Source organism: Saimiri boliviensis, chromosome 7 (genome assembly GCF_048565385.1).
Source record: "Saimiri boliviensis isolate mSaiBol1 chromosome 7, mSaiBol1.pri, whole genome shotgun sequence".
NCBI lineage: Eukaryota > Metazoa > Chordata > Mammalia > Primates > Cebidae > Saimiri > Saimiri boliviensis.
The window spans coordinates 12,949,134-12,967,234 of NC_133455.1; the positions used below are offsets into that span (position 1 = coordinate 12,949,134).

An 18,101-nucleotide genomic window follows, 5' to 3' on the forward strand; every position below is an offset into this window, starting at 1 on the left:
AACTCTGCCCCCACAGAAACAAGAGCCTCCGTCTACACCAGAAACAAGAGCTTCTGTCTCCTACAATGTCCCTCCGGTTCCCTGTACTAAAAAAGTATATCACACATGCTTTAAAGAAGGAGGTGTCAGCCGGGCGTGGTGGCTCATGCCTGTAATCCCAGCACTTTGGGAGGCCAAGGTGGGAGCATCATTTGAGGTTAGGAGCTTGAGACCAGTCTGGCCAATATGGTGAAACCCCATCTCTACTAAAAATACACACACACACACACACACACACACACACACACACACACACACAATTAGCTGAGCATGGTGGTACATGCCTGTTAATCCCAGCTACTTGGAGGGCTGGGACAGGAGAATCGCTTGAACCTGGAAGGTGAGGTTGCAGTGAGCCAAGACGGCACCATTGCACTCCACCCTGGGCAATGGAGTGAGACTCTGTCAAAAAAAAAAAAAAAAAAAAAGAGAGAAGAACTTAAAGAAATTATTATATTTGAGAGTACAGGCTGGGCGTGATAGTTCATGCCTCTAATCCCAGTACTTTGGGAGGCCAAGATGGGTGGATCACCTGAGGTCAGGAGTTTGAGACCAGCCTGACAAACATGGGGAAACCCCGCCTCTTTTTTTTTTTTTGAGACGGAGTTTCGCTCTCGTTACCCAGGCTGGAGTGCAATGGCGCGATCTCGGCTCACCGCAACCTCCGCCTCCTGGGTTCAGGCAATTCTCCTGCCTCAGCCTCCTGAGTAGCTGGGATTACAGGCACATGCCACCATGCCCAGCTAATTTTTTTTATTTTTAGTAGAGACGGGGTTTCACCATGTTGACCAGGATGGTCTCGATCTCTAGACCTTGTGATCCACCCGCCTCAGCCTCCCAAAGTGCTGGGATTTCAGGCTTGAGGCACCGAGCCCGGCCAACCCCACCTCTTAAAAAAAAAAAGAGAGAGTACATATTGAAGGGTGCATTGGGAGCTGAGAAGCAATAAACTTAGATAAATAACACAGTGTAGTTTTCTCTAAGTTTCTTGTGTTTGGCGTTCACTGAACTTCTTGGATCTGGGTTTACACTTACTATCTTTGGGTAATTTTCAGCTATTATTTGTTCAAAAGTTGTTCTATAGCTCACTGCTAGATGTTTTTTTCTGTGTTTCACTGTGGATAATTTCTATCACTATGTCTTCAAATTCAGGAAATCTTTTCTAATGTCTAATCTGCTATTAACGCCATTTAATGCATTTTCACCTCAGACATTGTCATTTTTATTTCTAGAAGCTCGATTTAGGACTGTGTTTTTTTGTGTGTGAGATGGAGTCCCACTCTGTTGCCCAGGCTGGAGTGCAGTGGCACGATCTTGACTCACTGCACAACCTCTGCCTTCCAGATTCAGCCTCCCGAGTAGCTGGGATTACCACTACGCTGGCTAATTTTTATATTTTTAATAGAGACAGGGTTCCACCAAGTTGTCCAGACTAGTCTCAAATTCCTAACCTCAGGTGATCTGCCCGCCTTGGCCTCTCAAAGTGCTGAGATTACAGCCATGAGCCACTGTGCCTGGACTTAGGTCTGTGTTTTATATCTTCCATGTTTCTACTTAAGTTTTGAACATACAAAGTACAGTTATGAAATCTCTCCTGACGTTCTCTGCCAAGTCTAACATGTGTCAGTTCTGCATCAATTTCAACAGATTGATTATTCTATTTATCACAGATCATATTTTCCTGCCTCTTTGCATACCTGGGAATCTTTGGGGGTTTTTTCTTTTTTCTTTTTTGTTTGAGATGGAGTCTCACTCTGTCACCCAGGCTGGAGTGCACTGGCGCAATCTCAGCTCATTGCAACCTCTTCCTCCAGGGCTCAAGTGATTCTCCTGCCTCAGCCTCTAAGTAGCTGGGATTATAGGTGGCCGCCAGCATGCTGAGACAGCATTTTGTATTTTTAGTAGAGACAGGGTTTCACCATGTTGGCCAGGCTGGTCTTGAACTCCTGATCTCAAGTGATCCACCCTCCTTGACCTCCCAAAGTGCTGGGATTAGAGGCATGAGCCACTGTGTCCAGCACATACTTGAGAATCTTTGATTGGATGTCAGATGTTGTGACTTTTACCTCGTTAGATATTAAATATTTTTGTATTCCCATAACTCCTTTTGATCTTTATTATGGGATAAAGTTAAATTACTTGGATACAGTTTAATCCTTTTGAATTCTGCTTTTAAGATTTGTTAGGCAGGCCCAGAGAAGTACTCAGTTTAGATGCAAGTTTGTCCAATCCATGGCCCAGAAAGGCTTTGAATGTGGACCAACAAAAATTTGTGAACTTTCTTAAAACATTTTTAGATATTTTTGCAATTTTTTTTGGTAGCTCATTAGCTATCGTTAGTATATTTTATGTGTGGTCCTAGGTAATTCTTTTTTTGATGTGGCCCAGGGAAGTCAAAAGATTGAACACCCCGGGTCTAGAGCTAATTATTCACTACCACTAAAGCAAGACCTTTCCAAGTACTGGCTGGTAGTAACAAGCACTATTTCAACTACCGCATGAGCATGGGACACCATTCCTTCAAATCCTCAGTCCTGAGTAGTCTGCTGACATGTTTATGTTGATCAGTCTCTGATGAATACTCAAGAGACCTGTAGATCTCTGGGGTTCTCTCTGTATATCTCTCTTCTTTCTGCTACTCCCTCCTATGAACTGTAGCTGCACCAGTCTCACTGGATTCATAGTACCATGTCAACTTAGGGAGTTCATTGAGCTCTGCTTCATTTTCTGCTCCTGGTGCCACAGCTTTGAAAGTCAAGGCAGTCCGGGGGCAATTGTAGACTGTATCGCTTTTATTTCCCCATTTCTCAGGGATCACTGTCCTGCATTACGCGATATCCAATGTCTTGAAAAAATTGTTTCATATGGTTTGTATGTTTTTATAAGTGGCAAAGTAAACCTGGTCCCTGTTATTCCAGCTCGATTGGAAGCAGAAATATATATATTTATATATATTTGTTAAGAGACAGGGTCTCACTATATTGTGTAGGGTAGTCTCAAACTCCTGGGCTCAAGCAATCCTCCTGCTTCAGCATCCCAAAGTGCTGGCATTACAGGAATGAGCCACTGTGGCCAGGCTCTTTTAATCTTGAACAAATTTCCATCCCATATATTTCTACTTTTCTGTGAAGTTGAACAGACCTAGGTAGTTTTCCCACAGGTTGTCTACTTTCTGGAATTATCTGATGTGGCTTCCTCATTAAGTCAATTAACCTGTTCCTCCAACCCAGAGGTTGACAAACTTTCTATAAAGAGCCAGAAAGCAAAACTGTGGTTTTTGTGAGTCAGGTACTACCCCTGTCATATATTCTTCTTTGTTTTTTGGTTGTCTTTTTTTTTTTAATACAAGTCCTTTATTTTATTTTTTTGAGACAGAGCCTCCCTTTGCTGCCCAGGCTGGAGTGCAGCAGTACTACCTCGGCTCACTGCAACCTCCTCCAGCTGGGTTCAAGTGATTCTCCTCCCTCAGCCTCCTGAGTAGCTGGGATTACAGGCATGTGCCACCACACCCAGCTAATTTTAGTATTAATAGAAATGGGGTTTCGCCGTGTTAGCCAGGCTGGTCTCAAACTCCTGATCTCAGGTGATTCAGCCCGCCTCGGCCGCCCAAAGTGCTAGGATTACAGGTGTGAGCCACCACACTCCACCAATTCTCTCTCTCTTTTTTTTATTTTTTGAGATGGAGTCTCACTCTGTTGCCCAGGCTGGAATGCTCTGGTGCTATCTTGGCTCATTGCAACCTCCGCCTCCTGGATTCAAGCAATTCTGGTACTTCAGCCTCCCAAGTAGCTGGGACTACAGGCATGCACCACCACGCTTGGCTAATTTTTTGTAATTTTAGTAGAGACAGAGTTTTGCCATGTTGGCCTGGCTGGTCTCAAACTCTGGGCCTCAAGTGATCTGCCTGCCTTGGTCTCCAAAAGTGTTGGGATTACAGGTGTGGGTCATCGTGACTAGTCTTTTTTTGTAAAAGTCCTTTAGAAATGTAAAAACCAGGCCAGGCGTGGTGGTGGCTCACGCCTGTCATTCCAGCACTTTGGGAGGCAGAGGTGGGCAGATCATGAGGTCAGGAGTTTGAGACCAGCCTAACCAACGTGGTGAAATGCTGTCTCTACTAAAAATACAAAAATTAGCTGGGGGTGGTGGCTCGTGCCTGTATGCCAGCTACTCAGGAAGCTGAGGCAGGAGAATTGCTTGAAGCCAGAAGGCGGAGGTTAGAGTGAGCCGAGATTGCGCCACTGCACTCCAGCCTGCTGAGTGACAGAACAAGACTCAGTCTCTAAAAAGAAATGTAAAAACCATTCTTAGTTCAAGAGACATACAAAGATGGCCAAATCCAGCACAAGGCCCATCTAAAGCCTTGAATAGATTCCAGTGAAATAATTTTCACAAGAACACATCACAGGTGGGCTGTTTACGTCATACTGCCGGGTTGTCCTACTATTCGTGATGCCAAGATAGAGCACTATATGAAGGAAAACCCCTCCCATTGTAAAGCTGTGTCTTTCTCCTTGTAATCATCAAATAATCTGTGGGCTGATATGTCCAGTTCTTCATTTACTGTTCACCTAATAGTTTTATCACCTATAGATGATTTTTGCCTGAATCAGTTATTTAATTAGGAGTTGAAATGGTTGTTCTCTGATTATATCATTACTTCTATAAATACAAGCAGGCATTATTATGTAAAGAAGAGCATACCCTCACCACCTAGAGTTATTTAGTTATCTTAAAAAAAACAATGGGTGCCCCCTGGAAACATGCTTCATTTTTTCTTTTTATCAATATTGATATTTAAGTAATTTTTAGTGCTAACAACCGTAGGGGAAGCTTTCTCTTTTCTGGGTATTATCATATCACAGACTTTGGAGTTTTCATGTGTCATATTCATGCATTTAAATCAATTGCAGCCAACTGTCCAACTGTTCCACCTTTGGCCCATTAGAGTCCCTTCCAACTGGTTCTCTGTCCTTTTGACATAATTCCATTAGTTTGTCTGTTTTAAACTGCAGTATAATTATTCCATTAGATTTTAATAGTGTTCTTGTATCTGGCACAAGATAATGTGTCAGGCTCACCCTATCAAGTTCCTGTTTCAGACCTAAAATTAGTCATTTCTCCAGGGAGCCTTGGTTATTTAGAAATTAAAATATGGGCACTGGGGGTGCTCATTACTACTAGTATTTCATTGCTTCCAGGCCCTTTGAGGACAGAACTAAGAAAAAAAAGATACATGAACTGCACTTTTATATTCTGATTCTGGTTTGCCTATCCATCCTAGCCTCTTTTGACCTCTCTCTCATTGCTTGCCTGCTTCTTCACAGCTGCTCCTCATACCCATTCCCTTGCTTACATCATACTTGCTATAATTACTGAAGCCTCTCTTGCTAAATACTAAGGTGCTACTATTTTTGTCCTTGGGTTGTATGACATTGCATGACTTTGACCATCAATCTCAGTAAACAAAAATGAAAGGATATCGCCATTAAAATAAAGTGTCTGCAAGTTGCAGTGGTGCACACCTGTAGTCCCAGCTACTTGGGAGACTGAGGCTGGCAGATCTGTTGAGCCCAGGACTTCCAAGCCAGCCTGGGCAACACAAAGAGATGAGACACTAAGACTCCATCTCAAAAAACCAAACTAACAAAAAACAATGTGCAGCATGATTTAGCTGCTGAGCACTAATGATACAATGCCACATCTCTGTTACTTACCTATGAAATCAGGAAAAAAATTTTTTTTAATTAAATTTTGTTTTCTGGATCATCAAATTTTGTAACGTTCTGCATACAGAAAAGTTATTATAGGCACTGCAGATATAAATGACTAAAACACAATCTCTAACTTCATAGTCCTTTAACATTTAATGCCCAGGTGATGAGATACAATATGAGTAACAGTACATGAGAGTCAGAGGATGAAAAGAAATATAAATAAATGAGTTACAGTACAAACGCAGTTACAATTTACTAAGCCAGATAAAGACTTTTTTTTTAAAGAGAAAGGATCTCACTATGCTGCCCGGGTTGGAGTGGAGTGGCTATTCATAGGCACAATCACACTACTAATCAGTATGCAAGTTTTGACCTTCTGTTTCTAACCTAGGCTAATTCACCTCACATTAAACAAGCTCATGGTCCCCTACTCCTGAGAGGTCACCATATTAATGCTGTGGACACAAGACACAAGACTTTATATGTAGTCTATAACCCTAACAATCCCACAAGGTATACAGTATGATTTATTTATTTTTTTAACAATTCCTATTTTCCAGATGAGGAAAATGTGCAACTGCAAACGACCTGAACCTGAACCAACACAACCGATAATCAACACAGTCAAAATAAACCCAGGTTCATCTAGTGCCAAAACCTGCATTCCTTTCACTGTAACATACAGGCCTCCTAGAAAGAGTGATGGATGAAATATACCCTGACTTCAAGATTTATGGTTTTTGCTTTCATTCCACACAATTTCTCAGACACTGACTGTGCTACTTAGGTGGAAGAAAGGCTTACTTGAAAGGTTCCTCCAGTGCCTTGGAACCCTCAGATTCTAACGGGGAATCTGAAAGAGTCCATTTTGTTCAATTTCCTTACCAATGAAGGAATTAACTTGTAACATTGGCTACTGATGCTAAATTAGGCAAGAACAGCTGTCTCCAATTCTGGTTTCACATTAGAATGGTAATTCTTATCTTTGCCTACACATTATAATCACCTGCTTTTAAAAAAAATCTAGATGCCCAGATCACATCCCAGAGCAGTTAAATCAAATCTAAGGGTGGGACTCAGACATCAGTATCCAGCGCAAAAGCTGCCCAGGTGATTCTAATATGCAATCAGCGATGAGAATTACAGCTTTAGAATACAGGAATAGCATTTACTAAATGACTTTGACAGATTGAGGGTGGGGAGGAGAAGGTTCCTATGCAAAAAGATGAAACCAAAGGAAATGAGTGGATATAAACAGCAATCTGTAGTAAAAATCAAGCATGGAAGCAGGTGTTTCTAAGTATCCATATAGTTCCCATTTCAAAAAAAAGTTCAAGAAAAGCAGACTACTATTAATTTCACCTAATTTAGGTTAAGTTAGAATTCTCAGCTGTTGGCTCCACAGCCTATACTCTATTAAATCATACTGCTTTCTACTAATACTAGCTATCACTAATTGAGCAACTATTATAGGACCAAAGCTTGACACACACACACAAATATACATATATATATAATTTATTTATTTATTTTTGAGATAGGGTCTCACCCAGTCACCCAGGCTAGAGTACAGTGGTACAAGCATAGCTTACTGCAACCTTGAACTCTTGCCTCAGTCACCCAAGTAGCTACAACTGTAGGCCCATGCCACCATGCCCTGCTAATTTTTTAAAATTTTTTGTAGAGACGGGCCTTGCTACATTGCCCAGGCTGTTCTCAAACTCCTGGGCTCAACCAATCTTCCTGCCTTGAGATATATTTTCATTTAGTCTTCAAACACTTCATGCAGCAGGTCTCTATTTTACAAATGATACATAAAAAGACACAAAATAACTTACATTTATTTCTAAACAAGTCATCTGGACCAGTGGCTCCCAACTTACAAACCATGAATCCTTTGGGGACATTGAGTTGCTTTAAGAGCACTGCCTGTATACTGAACACATCATGTTGATTCATGGTGTTGGGATTACAGAATATAAATCCTTCTAAAAGTATTACTGAATCCCTGTGTTGTTTTATAAATCTGCTGATACTAAAACAACATATCTTACTATGTGAAGGTCTGCAATTTGTTTTCTTACATTCTTTTTTTTTTTTTTTGAGACGGAGTACCACTCATGTTACCCAGGCTGGAGTGCAAGGGCGCGATCTCGGCTCACCGCAACCTCCACCTCCTGGGTTCAGGCAATTCTCCTGCCTCAGCCTCCTGAGTAGCTGGGATTACAGGCATGCGCCACCATGCCCAGCTAATTTTTTTGTATTTTTAGTCAAGACGGGGTTTCACCATGTTGACCAGGATGGTCTCGATCTCTCGACTTTGTGATCCACCCGCCTCGTAAAAAGGAGACCTCTTGTGGAGAAACTGAAACCTTCATGCATTGTTGGTAGAAATATAAACTGGTACAAGCTTCTTTGAAAATCAGTTTGGTGCTCACTTCGGCAGCACATATACTAAAAATTGGAAAGATACAGAGAAGAGTAGCATGGCCCCTGCGCAAGGATGACACGCAAATTTGTGAAGCATTCCATATTAAAAAAAAAAAAAAAGAAAATCAAATCAGTTTGGTACTTTCTTAAAAAGTTACATAGAGGCTGGGTGTGGTAGTTCATACCTATAATCCCAGCACTTTGGGAGGCTAAAGTGGCCAAACTGCTTGAGTCCAGGAGTTCAAGACCAGCCTGGGCAACATGGCAAAACTGTCCCTACAAAAAATACAAAACTTAGCTGGGGATGGTGGCACATGCCTGTAGTCCCAGCTACGTGGGAGGCTGAGGTGGGAGAATCACCAGAGCAGTGAGCCATGATCACACCACTGTATTCCAGCATGAGTGACAGCGACCCTGTCTCAAAAAAAAAAAAAGTTACACAGACACACCATATAGTAATTCCAATCCTAAATATCTACCCAAATGAAATTAAATTGTTAAAGACTTGTACATTCATGTTCATAACAGCACTATTCGTAATAGTTGAAAATTGGAAACAATCCAAATCTCCATATTCACACAATGGAATACTGAAAAAGGAACTATTATGTGCTATAACATGAGTGAACCTCATAAACATTACGCTAAGTCAAAGAAGCCAGACACAAAAACTATACATTGTCTGATTCTATTTATACAGAAATATCCAGAAAAGGGAAATCAGTTAGACAGAAAGCAGATCAGTGTTTTCCTGGGGCTGAGGATGGGGACAGGAGTGAGGACTGACTGCAGAAAGATATGAGGAAACTTTTGGGGGTAACAGAAATGTTCTAAAATTGCATTATGGTGATGGGTGCACAACTCTATACATATACTAAAAATGGAATTATTTATTTACAGTGGGTGAATTTTATAAACTGTAAATTATGCTTCAATAAGGCTGTTTCAAAATATTGTAGAAGGTCATTCAATTAGGTCTTAAAAAGGGGGTTCCTTACACTGAAAGACTGGGAACCAATGATCTAGACAATGGAAAAGGAATTCAGCAAGAATGAGTATATATTAAGCCAAATGAAATAATTCTCTGGGTGGGTTAAACCTTTTAATAAATGGTCAAGTTTGCTATACATTTGAACCACAGAAGTAAGTAACATGCTTAGCTGGCTTGTGAATCTCGCTGTAATACATATGAAGTTTCCAGATAAGGTGCTCAGCCCTGGGAGGGGGCAGTGCCCTGAGTGCACAGTCCTTGACTCAACAGAGTCAAATACATGAATTAACCATAGGAGATGACAGAATGTAAACAATAAAAGAAAGGTATTAAAGCACTCTAGTTGGTCAGTAGGATAGATCTAAGCTGGTGGGAGAGGAACAGCTAAGTTCTCCTGAAGGAAGTAGCAACTGTGCTTGGCTTTCAGGACTGGGGAAATTCCAAAGGGTGGTATAAGTAGAAAGCAAGGGAGACAGGGCTAGAAATGTGTGCTAGGTCCAGAAGGTACAGGGCTTTGAATGCCATGCCCTTTCTTAACTATTTGTTATGCAAAGGAGGTCCCCTAAAGGCAGTGAGAGTTGTTAGAGCTCCCAAGGAGCAAGTGTCTTGATAATGGGAAAAAATGGAGGATCAGAGCTTAAAGGCAGGGAGATGTTTCAGGTTACTTCAAAAGTTAAGGAAGCTTTAACAAGGCAAGTGGCAGTGGGAAGGGAAACAAAGGGGCAGACTCGCAATTCTCTGGTCCTGGGGCAAGGGAGGGAAGATGCATTTGAATTACATGTCCTCTCTTGAAGGCTTCGGCTTTGTCTTTCCCTGTCTGTCTGTCTCTCCCACTGACAGTTAAAAGTCCATAACCAATATCTTTAGCAGGCTGTATTTTCAGAAGACATGTTTTCACTCATTTTTTTTCCAAAGGATTCTATTGGGTAAATAAATGCCTTTCATTTTAGGGAGTTACCATGACATACAAAGAATGATTTTCATTTTTAAGTTATTTCTTAGAGATGGGTTGGGGGGGGGTCTCACCATGTTGCCCAGGCTGGTGTTGAACTTCTTGGGCTCAATCCTCTCACCTTGGCCTCCCAAGTGTTGAGATTACAGGTGTAAGCCACCACACCCAGGCAAGAATTTTTTTAAATTCTAATTCTGCCAGTTTTCAAAACAGATGTTACTTTTGAAAGATGCCTCAACCTGATGCTACATTAAATTTTAATTTGGTTTTTGAGGAATCATTCAAATACTAAGTAGAATGCAAGACTTTGAGGTGACTTGAAATAACTGGTAGGTAGGTTCTAGCCAGGGTTCCTTTTAAATACTGAAGTTCCTCTTTTATAATAGATATCTGTCTGCTAGGCTTTTAAGTAAACAGACTGCATAAAACAAAACACAATTGTTTTAAGTAAACAGAATTATTTTTACTGCAAAGATTTTACACCCTGTTTTTCAAAGATATTTTTTATAACACACATTTACGTAAACCACAGTTTCAGTGGCTGTGCCCTTAGATGAGTCACATCCTCCTAGGGCCTAAGCAGTTTCTTCAACTGTGAGATCAAAGGGTCAGACTAGACAGGAACAAAATAACATGAGTTGATCTTGCCCTTCAACAACTGTAACATGTGGGGGTTCGCACCATCTTAAAACATTATGCTAGAAATCTAAAGTCAAATTATTTATTACCTACATTTCAGTCTTCAGAACAATTGTTGGGGATAAAAACTGGTTAAAGACAGTTTTATGCTGCAATTCATATTGTCTAAAACCATTCAGAAAAAGAAATGTAATCATGTGACAGTAAATGACAATAAAATTTAGACCACAAGCTTTATAATTTTTTCTTTTTTCTTTTCTTTTTGAGATGGAGTCTTGCTCTGTAGCCCAGGCTGCAGTGCAGTGGCGTGATCTTGGCTCACTGCAACCTCTACCTCTCAGGTTCAAGCAATTCTCCTGCCTCAGCTTCCTGAGTAGCTGGGACTACAGGCATCTGCCACCATGTCCAGCTAATTTTTATTGGTACTGTTAGTAGAGACAAGGTTTTGCAATGTTGGCCAGGCTGGTCTCAAACTCCTCACCTTAGGTGATCCACCCACCTTGGCCTCCCAAAGCGCTGGGATTATAGGCATGAGCCACTGCGCCCATCTCACAGGCTTTATAATTTAGATAAATTAAGAGTTTGACAAAAAGCATTCCTAAATGTCCCTACCATTGAAGGCAATGTCAAGGATAACGCTATTCCATGTATAGCACACCCTATAGGAGGTAGAGTGCTCATGAGTGTTGGGAATGAGCTGGCCACAGTATAGCAGGCCTTATAGTCATATTTTATAATCTGTTAGTTCCATTTTTGCAGAATAATAATGAAATAAAGGCTTTCCCCTTCCTTTCCCTTCCCTTTAAAAATTAAAAAAAGTAAAAAGAAGACAAAAGATATATAATGGAATAAAGGTTCTAAGTGTCAGACTGTTTGAGGAAATATCATGTCTTTAATTCATACATGAGAGCACACAGAATTGGTATTACTTAGAGCTTATCATTAATGTAAGGGGAAAGACACATGCGAAAACATCTCTGACATCACAGTTACGTCTTGCCTGCACTCTGAGCCTGACCAGAAACATGTCATAGGAGGAGGAATAACTGTTATCCATGGCAACATCACCAGACCAGGACAATGTGAAAAGCTGTAACCTAGCAACTGATGATGAGAGGTGTGTATAGGGGGAATTCTTCAAGCTCTGCAAACGACAAACATGCAGCACTGAATGCAACTAATCATACCAGGGCAATGCGGAAAATCTGACTTATTTGTGGAGAATTAAAGAATGTCACCCTCATAAAACCTTAGTACTATGATGCATAATTTTAAACAGGAAAAGCACATAAACACCTCCTCACTCCCCACACTGTCAGTCATGTGCAGGGAAAGCACCTTATGTGTCATGACTGGAATGGAAAATAAATTTTGTTGTGGCACCAATCATCTCAACCTCCCTCTATTTCTCATTACACAGAGGAGTAAATTTGGGTAACAGGAGAAGCCATTCCTGGTCCCAGAGAAGAAAGACTATGTTCTGCATGCAAAGAAAGCAGCATTACAAAGCTACCAGACATGATATACCACATCATGGGAGAACATCCCCTGAGTAATTTTCTTTCCAACAGAGATCGCATATATACATGTGGACATTTAAACGTGAGTGAAGCAATCATCTTTTTCATTCTCCTTGTTTTACTGACAGAAATTGAAACTCAGAGTGAGGTCAGAAAGTTACTGATAGAACATGGGCTAGAACCTAGGTCTTCTGTTTTCCAAGCCAATTATTTCCATTAAAACACAATGTTACTTTTCCTCATGTTTAAACAGAAATGCTGTTTGGGCTTCAAGGGAATGAGAAAGAAACATCTATATGTAAAGCCATTGAGAGCTTAGGGTTTATCTATTATAACCGTTAATATTATTCTACCTAATATAACTATGAAAAGGTCTATCCTACACTAAGGTAATCTCTGAAAAAGATACTTTTTTAATTTTGGGGATTCTGGATCAAGTTATAACTTCAAAGGAATTTACCCAACTCTGTGATAATCAAAGATATTACTTGAGTACAAAAAGACCAAACAGCTTCTCTATTTGGGATAGAACGGTGAATGTGTACCAAAAAAAGGTGATACTGTTACAACTATATCTACCTTGGAATCCTACCTAGTTAGAATGGGAAAGATCTTAGCAATCAGCCACTCTAATCTTTTCAGAAAACTGAAGCTCAGAAAAGGAGAGTCCGGACTCTTTCTACTGACTCCATTATGGGGGACACTGGCTAGTTGTTCACCAACCCATTTCTTCTCCTCCCTGGGCACAGAGCTGGTCTACAGTCCCAGGTTTTCTTGTAACTGAGTATGGCCCTGTGACTGAGCTCTGACAAGCAAATAAGCGGAAGCAACATGCATCATTTCCAGGCATGGCCCACAGAAATCTTCCAGGAAGGGAAGATTTTTCCTTCTGCTACGACCTTAGAAGTCACCTGTTGAAAACAGCTGAGTCAAGATGGAAGTAGATAGCTGGAGAACTGAATCACTGCTTGAATTGAGAGCCACTGACTACTCAGGAATACCAGCTTTTAACTCCTGTTAGGCTACTAAAATTTGGTGATTGATCTGTCACAAGAACTTCAGTATTAATAAATAAAACTGTAACTAGGGTTACTCCTCTACAAATAATAAATACCACCCCTTTTTTTCTCAATTAGTATAATATTATTTATTACCAAAGAGATGGCTTGTTTTACTTGTTGAGCCAGTAACAGCCCCACTGGATGCAGCAGAGGACTGGGACTGCAGACTTGGGCAAATCTCTTAACTTCCCCGGGGCTCAGCTAACCTTAACTAGTCATAGATTAGTGATTACAGCAGATCATTTTTCTTTAATACACAGATTTAAAAAAAACACTTTTTCCCTCAAATAAAATATTATGCAGAACTTCAATACGTAAAACATTAAAACGCTCAGGTTGAAGTGAAAATGGGGAAGGGGACAGGAATCCACGAGATTAAGGACCCCTTCAGCCCTTCCTTGCAGCTATTCCTGAGGCACCTCTTAGAGACCTATGGCTCCTCAGAATATAGTTTGAGAACCGCTGATTTAAACTAATGGTTTTCCAAATTATGTAGGATTTTTTTGTTGGCAACCACAGCCCTTTTCTATATGAAATCTTATGTGAAGCCTCAATAAACCGAAAAGATACAGTAATCTTTTATTAAATATTTTATAAATTTAAATAAAATTTATAAACACAATAAGAAACATTAGACCTTTTCAAAATAATTTGAAATTAGAGGATACAAATGATAGTGGCAGTCTTACTCAGTATTGATTATTTGTTAATTTGGTTGATTTCAAATACTGAAAACAAATTGTTTTTTCACCCCCTGAAGCAGTTACAAATGCGACTGGTTTTACACAGCCCACCTTACGACTGCATAATACTCTTTAGTTAATAGAAGTGGCAAGGAGACTGCAGGCTGGCATCTCCACACATGCAGGCAAAGCTGGCAGCACGGACTTAGGCTCTGGTGGTCTCACATGTGGTCAATGTGACATCTGTCTCAACAGAGTCCATGGTGACTATTTTGGTAATAGTTCTTTGGAGTGTTACAAATTTTAAAAACACATTCAAGCCGGGCGCGGTGGCTCAAGCCTGTAATCCCAGCACTTTGGGAGGCCGAGGCGGGTGGATCACGAGGTCGAGAGATCGAGACCATCCTGGTCAACATGGTGAAACCCCGTCTCTACTATAAATACAAAAAACTAGCTGGGCATGGTGGCGTGTGCCTGTAATCCCAGCTACTCAGGAGGCTGAGGCAGGAGAATTGCCTGAACCCAGGAGGCGGAGGTTGCGGTGAGCCGAGATCGCGCCATTGCACTCCAGCCTGGGTAACAAGAGCGAAACTCCGTCTCAAAAAAAAAAAAAAAAAACAAAACACACATTCAAATTTGCAGAATCCCTTAGGAGAAAACATTTCACAAACCAGTGGTACAGATAGACCAGAAGTTCTCTTTTAGCTCTAAAAAACATGATAGCACTGGACTCTTAGCCAATGAAGAGAAATGAAGAAGATGCTATCCGTGTCAAAACATTACTTGCTTTCCTGTTGATGGTTCATTCACTGGATATTTTGTTTTTCAAAGCAACAATATGCGGCAACCAGAACTATGGGCTAACTAGCATAAGTAACAAAATAGTGTATAATTTGCTGCCAATTTTGTCTGCCTGTTAACTCCAACCTTCCTGCCATCTGCAACCTTCCTACCATTTGCAGAGTATAAAATTTGGGGGCCTCATCTCATATCAGGCAAGGGGAACTCATTTAAACTCTGTTTTTATCTCTTCTACACAATATACCAAGCTATCTACAGGAACTGAAGGAATCCAGATTTCAATGTTAAAAAAAAGACTGCCAGGCGCGGTGGCTCAAGCCCGTAATCCCAGCACTTTGGAAGGCCGAGGCAGGTGGATCATGAGGTCAAGAGATCGAGACCATCCTGGTCAACATGGTGAAACCTTGTCTCTACTAAAAATACAAAGAATTAGCTGGGCGTGGTGGCACGTGCCTGTAATCCCAGCTACTCAGGAGGCTGAGGCAGGAGAATTGCCTGATCCCAGCAGGCGGAGGTTGCAGTGAGCCGAGATCGCACCATTGCACTCCAGCCTGGGTAACAAGAGTGAAACTCCGTCTCAAAAAACAAAAAACAAAAAAAAAGACTAACTGCCACTTTAAGCCAAATCTAGCAGCATTAAAAAGATCTACCCCTACAGTAATTAATCTGAATCTTGGGCCTTACAACCTCCAAAATTTAGGCCCAATATGCTAGAACTTTAGGCTTTCCTCTTTTGAAAAAGAAAATCAGAACCAGATACTTGTAGCCATACAACCAACCTGAAGACCCTTAAATCAGGCATGGCTCTCTGGGTAAATAATTAAGATAGGCTCAACTAATCAATACAAGAAGCTACCAATAAAAACACCCTCATGCTGGAAGAATAAGCAATCATCACCCTAATGTGTTTAATCTACTAATTAGCAACCATATAATCTGGAAATGCTGGAAAAATCTGTCTTCACAGAGGAGAGTGACTATGCAAAAGGCCCTTTGCTGTTTTAGCTGAAGTGATCTTCTCAATGTACCATTTTTTAATCCTTCTAGTACATCCTTAATATAACAGACAAAAATTGCTAAAAAAGCTGGGCAAGGTGGCTCAAGCCTGTAATCCCAGTACTTTGGGAGGCCGAGGTGGGTGGATCACAAGGTCAAGAGATCAAGACCATCCTGGTCTACATGGTGAAACCCCATCTCTACTAAAAATACAAAAAAAAAAAGTAGCTGGACATGGTGGCGCGTGCCTGTAATCCCAGCTACTCAGGAGGCTGAGGCAGGAGAATTGCCTGAACCCAGGAGGCGGAGGCTGTGGTGAGCCAAGATCGCGCCATTGCACTCCAGCCTGGGTAACAAAAGTGAAACTCCATCTCAAAAAAAAAATTGCTAAAAAAAAAAAACCCAAAAAACAAAAAACCTTAGGGTTCATTTACCTAGTGATGTAAAAGGGATCCAAAACAATACCACCCAGCAAATAGCAACCAAAAAATCAACTAAATCAATGAGACAGAAATACACGTGAATTGATGTTTTTATTTCCAATTGACTGCCCATTCTGGAAAATGTACAAAAACCAATCCTCAAGCCAGTGGTTAACACGTAACCTTTGCAAGGCCTTTAGCAAGTCACTAAACTTCTGTCTGACCTCAGTTTCCTTATCTGCCAAATAAAGAGTAATTATTGGCTGGGCACAGTGGCTCACATCTGTAATCCCAGCATTTTGGGAGGCCGAGGCAGGCAGACTGCTTGAGCCCAGGAATTCAAGACCAACCCAAGCAATATGGTGAAACTCATCTCTACAAAAAATATAAAAAATTAGTCAAGTGTGGTGGCGTGCACCTGTATTCCCAGCCACCTGGGAGGCTGAGGATCACCTGGGCCTGGGAGGTAAAGGCTATAGTAAGCCATGATGGTGCTGCCGCACTCCAGCCTGGGCAACAAAGTGAGATCCTGTCTCAAAAAAAAAAAGAGTAATTACCACTACTTCTATCACAGGCAGGAATGGGATTAGAGGAGATCATACATGAGAACATCCTTTGGAAATTTAAATTACTGTTACTTGGTTAAGAAATCATCTTTTCACAACTGCTTTCAAGAATAGGCTGATTAAAAATTGCCATATAGCTTCTGTAAATGAAGCAAACTTTTAACCAAAAAAAAAAAAAATGCAGCCCCCACCTTAAAAGGAACAAAAGCCTATTCCGCAATTAAAACTACTTCTGATGAGCAGCTGTTGCTCACTGTAAAGCGTCCTAGAAACAAGGATGGTTCTGAATCACCCAACAGAGGCAGAGTGGTAGTGACACTTATGGACATTATATTAATGTCTTTAACTCCAAGAAAGGAACCTGGGAGAAATTTGCTTCAAGAAGTGTACTAGGCGTAGAGCTGCTAATCCAAAATGAGCTGTTTAAAGAACAAGGATCTGTTTACTCTTCAGAGAAAAATTAGTCTTTTCAGGGAAGATTGGTTTCAGCTAGTATGCAAACTGTATTCTTTGTGTGTGGATAAGGCATTAAAGGCTGACTGAGGAAAACAGCTCCAAACAAGAACAGACAAAACACCTGTTTGCATTAACTTCCTCCTACACATCTCACCTCACAGACAGGAACTCAGAAGATGGTTCTTGTAGGACAGGCGTCCCCAAACTTTTTACACAGGGGGCCAATTCACTGTCCCTCAGACCGTTGGAGGGCCGCCACATACTGTGCTCCTCTCACTGACCACCAATGAAAGAGGTGCCCCTTCCTGAAGTGTGGCGGGGGGCGGGGGTGGGGGGGGAATGGCCTCAGGGGGCCACATGGGGCCTGCGGGCCAGGCCTTAGTTTGGGGACGCCTGTTGTAGGAGCTGAGAGTGTGTAGGTGGGGGGTGGGGGGACCATTCGTCTGAATTCAGCTTCAGTCACTGCAAATGAGAAAATTCCTGGGTGATCTCACGAAAGGTACTAGAACAGGGTCTCAGGTCATGAGAGAGCTCAGATGGCTGTGGAAATTTAACTTGGTATTTCACCTCAATACAACAGAATTCTCACTGTTCTACTTATGTGAGACTAATATGGGTATGTAAAGGGCATCTCAATCTTAATTATCCACACAGTCCAAGATGAATGATTTCACTTTATATTCCAACTTATCCCTCTTTCCTTCCTCTAGCCTTTGGTCTCTCAAGCTAATGATGCTACTATTCCTCCAGTAGCTCAAGACAAAAACCTAAGAGTCATTTTTGATTATTTTTTTCTTTAACCTTCCTTTCCACAACCATTTGTTCCATTAG

The 18,101-nt window shown here is 41.2% G+C and overlaps 1 protein-coding gene and 1 non-coding gene across 4 annotated transcripts in view; one reads left to right on the top strand and one right to left on the bottom strand.

Annotated features, from left to right (window-relative positions):
- Positions 1 to 18,101, bottom strand: part of BICDL1 (BICD family like cargo adaptor 1) — a 110,841-nt gene that overhangs the window by 77,607 nt on the left and 15,133 nt on the right. The gene's annotated exons all lie outside the window — the stretch shown is intronic.
- LOC120365124 (U6 spliceosomal RNA) lies at positions 8,184 to 8,291 on the top strand. The gene has a single exon (XR_005580143.1). It is a non-coding gene; the product is annotated as a U6 spliceosomal RNA (small nuclear RNA).